This window comes from Gopherus flavomarginatus, chromosome 1, assembly GCF_025201925.1.
Source record: "Gopherus flavomarginatus isolate rGopFla2 chromosome 1, rGopFla2.mat.asm, whole genome shotgun sequence".
Taxonomy (NCBI): domain Eukaryota; kingdom Metazoa; phylum Chordata; order Testudines; family Testudinidae; genus Gopherus; species Gopherus flavomarginatus.
In genome coordinates, this window is record NC_066617.1 from 366,425,158 (window position 1) to 366,434,493 (window position 9,336).

The 9,336-nt window shown below is 44.2% G+C and overlaps 1 pseudogene; it reads left to right on the forward strand.

Moving 5' to 3' along the window:
* Positions 1-3,623: 3,623 nt before the first annotated feature.
* LOC127043927 (olfactory receptor 52R1-like) lies at positions 3,624-4,635 on the forward strand (annotated as a pseudogene).
* The last annotated feature ends 4,701 nt before the right edge of the window (positions 4,636-9,336 follow it).

Genomic DNA, 9,336 nt, shown 5'->3' on the forward strand with positions numbered 1-9,336 from the left:
CCTGCCCTCTGTCTCAAGAGAGAACAAATTTTCTCCATCTCTTTTATGGTACCCTTTCAAATACTTGAAGACCACTATCATGTCTCTCCTTAATCTCCTCTTTTCCAGCCTAAACATACCCAGTTCCTTCAGCCTTTGCTCATGTGGTTTGCATTCCATCCCTTGGATCATCTTTGTCGCTCACCTCTGGATCCTTTCCACTTTCTCTACATCCTTTCCACACACTGGTGACCAATATTTCACCCAGCACTCCAACTGAGACCTAACCAGCTCTGAGCAGAGCGGTACTATCACCTCCCATGACTTGCGCACTATGCCTCTGTTAATGCAACCCAAAACTGCATTTCCTTTTTTTGCAACAGCAGAAGAATCCACACCCCTGAGATCTGTTGCTATATCAACCTAACCCCTGTGTAAACAGCATGAGGTCGATGGAACAATTCTTCCATCAACCTCACTATCACCTCTCAGGGAGGTGAATTATCTATGCTGACAGGAGAACCCCTACTGTCGCTGTAAGTAGTGTCTCACTCCAGCCGTATGGGAGCTGCACTGTCAGTGGAGAAGCGCATAGCGATCACACTGTGGAAGCTGGTGACTCCAGGCTGCTACTGGTCGGTTGCAAATCAGTTTGGAGCTGGGAAGTTGACTGTTGGGGCTGCATTAACTCAAGTGTGCAGGGCCATTAATCACATCCTTCTGTGCAACTAACTTTTGGCAACATGCATGACATTGTGGATAGCTTTGCAGAAATGGATTTCCCCAACTGTGGAGGGACGATAGATAGCATGCATATTCCAATTTTGGCACCAGATGCCTTTCGATGGAATATATCTATCGGAAGAGGTACTTCTCCACGCTGCTGCGGGCACTCAAGGATCACTATGGGCATTTCATTGACATCAGTGCAGGGTGGCCCAGAAAAGTGCATGAAGCATGAATCTTTAGTAACATCGGTCTTTACATAAAGCTGAAAGCAAGGACTTTCTTTTCAGACCAGAAGATCCCCACAGGGGATGTTGAAATGCCCTTAGTGATCCTGGAAGACCTGGCATACCCCTCAATGCCAGGGCTCATGAAGCTGTAGAAGTGAAACCTGGATAGTGGTAAGGAGCATTTCAACAATAGGCTGAGTATGAGCAGGATGAACATGGAATGTGCATTTGGCAGATTAAAAGCGCGCTGGCGATGCCTTTTTGATAGGTTAGATCTCAATGAAGAAAATATTCCCATGGTTGTAGCCATGTGTTGCAACTTGTATAATATTTGTGAAGGTATCAGGGTTCCTTCCTCACTCTGAACTCTGGGGTACAGATGCGGGCACCCGCATGAAAGACCCCCTAAATTTATTTTTACCAGATTAGGTTAAAAACTTTCCCAAGGCACAAATTCCACCTTGAACAATATGCTGCCACCACCAAGTGATTTAAACAAACATTCAGGGACAGCCGCTTGGAGTCCTACCTTCCCCAAATATCCCCTCAAGCCCCGACACCCCCTTTCCTGGGAAGGCTTGAGAATAATATCCTCACCAATTGCTATAGGTGAACACAGATCCAAACCCTTTGATCTTAAGAACAATGAAAAATCAACCAGGTTCTTAAAAGAAGAATTTTAATTAAAGAAATGGTAAAAGAATCACCTCTGTAAAATCAGTATGGTAAGTACTTTACAGAATAACAAGAGACTCAAGAACATAGAGGATTTCCCCTCTAGGCAAAACCTTAAAGTTACAAAACAGGGATACCTCCCTTTTAGCACAGGGGAAAATTCACAAACTAAACCAAAAGGTAATCTAACACATTTCTTTTCTGTTATTACTTACTATTTCTGCAAGACTAGATGTTTAGTTCAGGTATATTTTCTCCTGCCCTGTTTCCTGACTGCCTCCAACAGCCACAGACCAAAAACTTTCCCCACAGATTTGAAAGTATCTTGTCCTCTTATTGGTCCTTTTGGTCAAGTGCCCCTAAGTTATCAGAGCTTCTTAACCCTTTACAGGTAAAAGAGGAATTAACCCTTTACAGAGTAAAGAGGGATTTTATGCTACCCTTATATGCATGTTTATGACAGAAGCTATAGGCGAAAAGTTTGCTCAAGGGTGCTCTGCTCAGAGAGAACACATGGCTGCTGATTTTGAGCACCCAGATACCAAGGCTATTCGAGGGCACAATGGGAGGCAATTCAAATCAGGAAGGCTTTGTGGCAACACTTTGAAAATGAGAACAAGTAATGTTTATTGCTATGCATGGGATTATAATGCATAATGAAGTCCAGTTTTGGCACGGTAGGAAGCAGTTGTGATTGTTCAGGCCCAGGCTTCAATGTAAGGAAATGATGAAATGGCTTGCTGTTTGCTGATGCCACCTGCTATCATAACTTCATCAGAAACAAATAAAGGGTGCTTATTATTCAAATAAATTTCCTTTTATTTCCAAAAACCCCAAAACACCATGCACACACACACAGCTGAGCTTAAGTCCAGCTTTCATTTGAAAAGCTGTCTACGGGGGTGGAGTGAACAGTAAAGTGAGAAGTTCCAGTAATCGGAAAGGTATGTGCGAGTGGAGATTGGGGATGACATGGGAAAGAGTTCTGAATGTGCTGAAGGGAAGGGTGGGCACCCATCTGCTCAGTCTGAAGCATCAGGAGGAACTGCAGCATGTTGTTCTGCCACTCCAAAACTTTTATCAGCCTCTCCATTGCATCCCTAGTGTATGTCTCATTTTCTTTTCTTTCCTGCTTGCCGCTTTCCCTCCACTGCCTCCATTCTGTCTTGTCTGCAGCAGAGTACTGCAGCACCTCCCAGAACCTATATTCCTTGCTCCATCTTGAGCGCTTTCTTATCCGGTGGAGACACTTGGCTGGAGTGGAAAGGGTGCCTCCTTTCAAGGACATATTTGGAGAAGCACAAGTAAGAATAAACAGAAGCATTATTGTTAAGTACACATACAGCATTGAAACACTATATTAAAATACACTGCTGGTAACACATCAGTCTCTTTCCTGCTGACCCTTGACAAGCACACATGCTGATGAACACTGGAAGCATGGTGAGTGTTCCCAGGGGTGGGCGTGGAAGAAAAGCAATGGGCCAGTTACAGTGACAAAATCAAGTAAGGTGTCTGCACTGGCACTTTGGTGACAAAAGCTTCCAACACTCATTAAGGAGGCTTTATTATGTCACTGAAACTGAGGAGTTCCTTAATCGAAAGTTGCTTTATAGTCTTTACACCTCCAGTATTTCATCACCAAATGCTGCCTTTTGGCAAAAATAACTTGGTAGTGTAGACAAGGCCTAGAGAACAATAAGGAATAACCAGTATACACTTGTGTTTCCTGCTAGTGCCTGTTAAGGTTTCCCACAGCACGATGTATAGGAAATATTGACGAAGGGAGTACCATAAAATATGGAATTGGCATTAGGAGGATCAGTGGTTCATAATTCATTTATCTGAATAATGAAAATGTCATCTTTCAGTGTGTGAAGAGCTACCAATCTGCTTCATCCACGAGAACAGCCTCCAGTAGTGCATGTAGTGTCTCATATTAACATTTTCCCTCCATCCGGGTATTTGTCCTTCGACCATCACCCATGACCCTGGGCACATACAGGAAGTCAGGGGAACGTACGGTTCATGCAGGAAACACCGTTCTGCCTCAGCATTGGACACATGCTCCCCTACACCATGTCAGATTCCAACTCAACCGACTTCACAAACCCCACCACCTTCATCCTGCTGGGCATTCCTGGCCTAGAGGCAGCCCATATCTGGAAGTCCACCCCCTTCTGCACCATGTATACCATAGCCATCTTGGGGAACTTCACCATCTTGTTCATTCTAAAGACGGAGCCGAGCCTCCATGGGCCTATGTACTATTTCCTCTGCATGCCGGCCATCACCGATCTGGTCCTGTCTACATCCATCCTACCCAAAATGCTGAGCATCTTCTAGTTCTATTCCAGGGAAATCAATTTCACTGCCTGCCTCACCCAGATGTACTTCATTCTCAGCTTATTTTTTATACAGTCTGGGATCCTCATGGCCAAGGCTTTTGATCGCTATGTGGCCATCTGCGATCCCCTACACGTTCTATTATCCTGATAAACACTGTAGTTACCAAAATTTCCCTGGCCGTGGTGCTGCGCGGCATGATGCTCATACTGCCCCATCTCTTCCTGGCGAGGAGGTGGCCATATTGCAGAACCAGCATCATTCCAAACATGTACTGTGAGCACATAGCCATGGTGAAGCTGGCCTGCACCAACATCAGCGTCAGTAGTTACTACAGCCTCTCTGTGGCATTCTTGGTGACTGGTATGGATGTGTTTTTTATTACCATATCCTACACCCAGATCCTCAGGGCCATCTTCAGACTCCCAGTAAAGGACGCCCGGCTCAAGACTTTTGGGACCTGCAGCTCCCACCTCTGTGTCATCTTAGCCTTTTACATCCCACATCTCTTTGCCGCCATCATGCTACGGTTTGGGCACAATATACCCCTGCATTTGTGTGTTCTCATGGCAAACATGTACCTCCTGGTGCCCCCCGTGCTAAACCCCATCATCTATGGGGGAGGACCCAACAGATCCAGGACAGGCTGCTCCAGATCTTTGCTCATAAAGAAATCTAAAGTTTTTTCCTGGTTCTCTGGCTCTCAGACTGAGCTCCATGCAGAGCTGGCTGGTGACATGGTGCTGGGCCCTCTTCCCTGAATCACTGACTAGTCAGTCAAAGAGACATTAAATCCTTTCCTGACCTTAGTGTGCTGTGTCAGTGGGTCAAACTGGGGAATCTGCCTATGTACAACTCATAGGGTTGCCACCTTTCTAACTGCTGGTAACTAGGATCCTCCGGCCCCACCCCAGTGCTCTGTCTCTTCCCCCAGATTCCACCTCTGCTCTGCTTTTTCCCCTAAAGGCCCCGCCCCTCACTTCTTCCTTTCCTCCCCGCCACCGGTCACTCTCTGGATCATCCCTCTGACACTCTGCACTCCAAAGCATCCATATTTACAATGGTGATGTAATTATGGTATGTTTTGTACAAAGTATGCCCTGTGAGGTATCATTCGAAAAGTCTTGATCTGCTAAACATTGATATCCCCTTGGGTTGTATGTGCTGTCATTGTATGTGAAGCAATGAAACCTTGCTATCTGTGAGTTACTAAAGTGTGATGTGAAGCTGGAAACACCCAAAACCAGCCTTTCAGGTATGTCAAAGGAATAGCCAGACAGTGTTAATTGCTGTTGTCAACACTCATCCAGGGAAGAATCCACTAGCACAGAAGTCTGTATAAGAAAGCCTTCTCAGAGGGAGTACAGAGACAATGGAGAATGTTTGGCCAATGGGGACACACACACCCATGTCACATTGTCATAAACAGATAGCTAAGGGTTAATGTTCTTTTACCTGTAAAGGGTTAACACAGGGAACCAAACACCTGACCAGAGGACTAATCAGGAAACAAGACTTTTTCAAATCTGGGTGGAGGGAAGTTTTGGGGTGTGAGTTCTTTGTCTTGGGTCTGACCCTCTCGGCTCTGAGAGTGATTTTTCTATCTCCAGGCTTTCTAATCTTCTAATTACAAGTTGTAAGTACAAGGATAGTAAGACAATAGGTTTATATTGTTTTTCTTTTGTATTTACATGTGTGTAGTTGCTGGAATGTTTTAAATTGTATTCTTTTTGGATAAGGCTGTTTATTCATTTTTTTCCTTTAAGCAATTGACCCTGTATATTGTCATCTTATTACAGAGACCATTTTATGTCCTTTTTTCATTCTTTTTATATAAAGCTTTCTTTTTAAGATCTGTTGGAGTTTTTCTTTAGTGGGGACTCCAGGGAATTGAGTCTGCAGCTCACCAGGGAATTGGTGGGAGGAAGAAGTCAGAGGGAAAATCTCTTTGTGTTAGGTTTACTAAGCCTGATTTTGCATACCCTCTGGGGGAGGGGGGAAGAGAGATTAGCTCTCTTGGTACTTATGTTTCCAGGACTGGAAACAGGGAGGGTGGAGTCCCTCTGTTTAGATTCACGGAGCTTGCTTCTGTGTATCTCTCCAGGAACCCAGGGAGGGAACACCTGGAGGGGAGGAGGGGGAAAGGAAATGGTTTATTCCCCTTTGTTGTGAGACTCAAGGAATCTGAGTCTGGGGGTCCCCCAGGGAAGGTTTTGGGGAGACCACAGTGAGCTAGGCACTGTATAATTCTTAGCTGGTGGCAGCGATACCAGGTCCAAGCTGGTACCTAAGCTTGGAGGTTTTCATGCTAACACCCATATTTTGGACGCTAAGGTCCAGATCTGGGAAGAAATGTTATGACACACATACATAGACTTTCCAGCAATCTGGAAGAAACTATAAAAGATGAGTAGTGACATGATCACTTGCCTTCACTCCCCCACAACTCAGCACCTGCAAGAAGCTCTGGAAGACCAAAGACTTTGAATGGGGGAGAGGAACCCAAGCTGCAAAGGTGATGCAGCCTGTGCCTCAAGAATTCCCTAAACCACTCATGAACCAAGAATTCCCTAAACCACTCATGAACCAAGGCTGATACTCCTTGTATCATCAGTCAGGGTGAGATATTGCTGATTCAAATCCTATCTAGTGTGTACAACTCATAGACTGCAAATTTGTTTGATTTTCTAGGTAACCTGCTTTGATCAGTTTGTTATCTCTTATAATCACTTAACATCTATCCATCTGTTGTTAATAACCCTGATTTATGTTTTATCTTACTCAGTGCATTTTTGAGTCAAGTGTTTGGGAATCTTAGCTCTGTTAATAAAGGGAGGTGAATATCTTCCCTCCATCGAGAGGGGAGCAGACTATTTAAAGAGTTTACGGTGTACAGATCACTGTGCAGTGCAAGATGGTCTAATTCTGGATTTTTGATCCAGTAGGGGTGCAAAGCCGGGGAGCTGGGAAATTGGCTGATGCCTCCATTGTTGGTTCATGAGTGGTTTAGGTAAAGCACTCAGGTAACTTAGTTGGGTGTGTGGTGCCAAGTGCTGCCGTGTTGGGTGATAACAGGGCCCGGAGGGGCTGGCTGTGTGTCACCAGCAGAGCAGGGGGGGGAGGCCAACCCAGCTGAATGATTTGGGGGCACAGTGGTTCCATCAGCTTCCAGGCTTCACCCCAGGGGTACATCCCATTACAATCTCCACCTCTCACCCAGCCCCCCGTGCTGGGCTCCCTCTGCTCCGGGGCTGGGACAGGAGCTGCTGCAGTCTGACAAGCAGCCTGCCTGTGGGTTGAAGGCAGTGCTGGTTAATGATCCAATGCTTCCCTCCACCCTGAAGTAACCAGACATCACTATACATAGAGATATGAAGAGAATGTTTAAGTCAATTTCACGGTAGAGATGGTGAGCTTTAAAGTTGCAAAGAGTTCTTTCAAAATTAATCCTTTGGTTGCAGGCCAGTGTCCAATATCAGGGTGATCCAGAATGGAACTGGAGACCTCAGTCTTGTGACTTGAGCTTCCCCTGATGAAGCTTAAGCACATTTGAGATGACAGGATCAGGACCCAAGAATTTTTTTATAGACCACTGGCAGGCTATTATAATGATGAATAGTTGCTTTGAAGTAGAATTACATATTTCCTACGCATGCACAGGTAACTCTTCCATTCATCAGCTTACGGTAATTATTACTTAAGCGGTTCATAGGTAGTTTACTACAAATTTCAAAGAGAAGTAGAGACAATGACGTTTTTACACCCAAGTTTAATTTAATGTTAATATTTTCTTTTGATCTTTGAATCAACAGATATACCACCGGATAGGAACCATCTGTTTACATGGTTAACATCTAACATAATATAAGTAAACACATACAATTGGCATTAGCTCTAATTCTCTAACAATACAGGCTTGCATTTCAAAGCTCTAGTCCATTTACCATGGCTAGATTGCTATTTATAGGGAATGGCCCTAATTACCATTGATATACTTCTCTAATACTTCTTCAAAGGTTCGTTTTGGGTGAATTAGCCTGCTAGTTGCATAACCCTTTCTGAGCCTGTGTCACACCTATTAACTCACGTTTGATTGTATGAACCATCTGTATCCTTATGTCTTTGGGTGCTACTGTACTCTTCGTTCAGGCTCCTTGTGCTCAGAGGTAGGAGGATAGGGCAGAGGCATGTATGTATAAATAGCCCTTACAAGATCTCATCCAGATAGAAGAAAGGAGTAACTGAATTCTAGCTAAAACCAGTGTTCTCCAGCTTCTCTGCTGAGGAGTGGGCTTGGAAGGAATGGAAGCTACCCAGAAAAGGGAACTGAGGGAGGAGTGGTTGATCCAGTAATGTGTGTGAGGCTGAGGTCTGACAAACATAAAGTGCAGGTGACACTTGCTGAACAATGAAAGTGAGAGGGACATTTTCAGGGTGTCTGTCACATATTGCGCATGTTGGGTAGCGGCGAAAACACTCTTTCATTTTCCTTTGCTCTGTACCTTGGGTTGGTTTTCTCCTGTAGTGCAGACCAGAATGTAGTCTTTTTCAGGACATGGATAAATATCTTACCTAAAAACACAAAATTACATCTTAGAGAGCTCTAGTTTGATAGATATATTGCTGTGACATGCTATACCCCAAAGCAACACTCTTGCACCCCATATTCACCACTGTTATATAGTTGCCACAAATCTTGTAGAAACTATGTCATGTGAGGTATTACTGAAAAGCTATGGTTTGCTGACTTGATTATCCTATTTGTATGCATGTCTCATTTTTTTATCTGAAGTTATGGACCTGTATTTCAATTGTGTTTGCTCCTGTGGTAACTCCCACCAGGTAATTTACATCCAGTCTAGCCAGCACATTGTGAATGGAGTATTCATGTTGATGGCCCATCAACGAGCACAATGGGCCATGGAAGAAACTTATCCCCACCTGATGGACTTTCCTGAAGACGTTCTAGCCAGGTTATGGGTAATGGCCCCTGCTGTGACTCATTGAAGCATGCAAAGGCTTTTGACCAGCTCAGGTGACACTGGGCTCAATCTTGTGTCTGTAGTTTCCCACTAATTGTACTGGGGGCTTTGCTTGGGAAAATGAAGTTCCCTTCACATGGCAGAAGCTGTAAAAAAGGAAAGTGACATCATCACTTGGCCTCACTCTCCCCGCAATTCAAAACCTCAAAACACAGCTAGAGAGAAAAGATTTTGACTGGTGAGGTGGTCCCAGGCTGGAAAGGAGAAATCGTAGATAATCTACTTTGATCTGTACACTTATTAGTTATAATCACTTAAAATCTATCTTTCTGTAGTTAATAAATCTGATTTATGTTTTTTACCTAATACAATGTGTTCTTTGAAATGCAAAAGGGTAA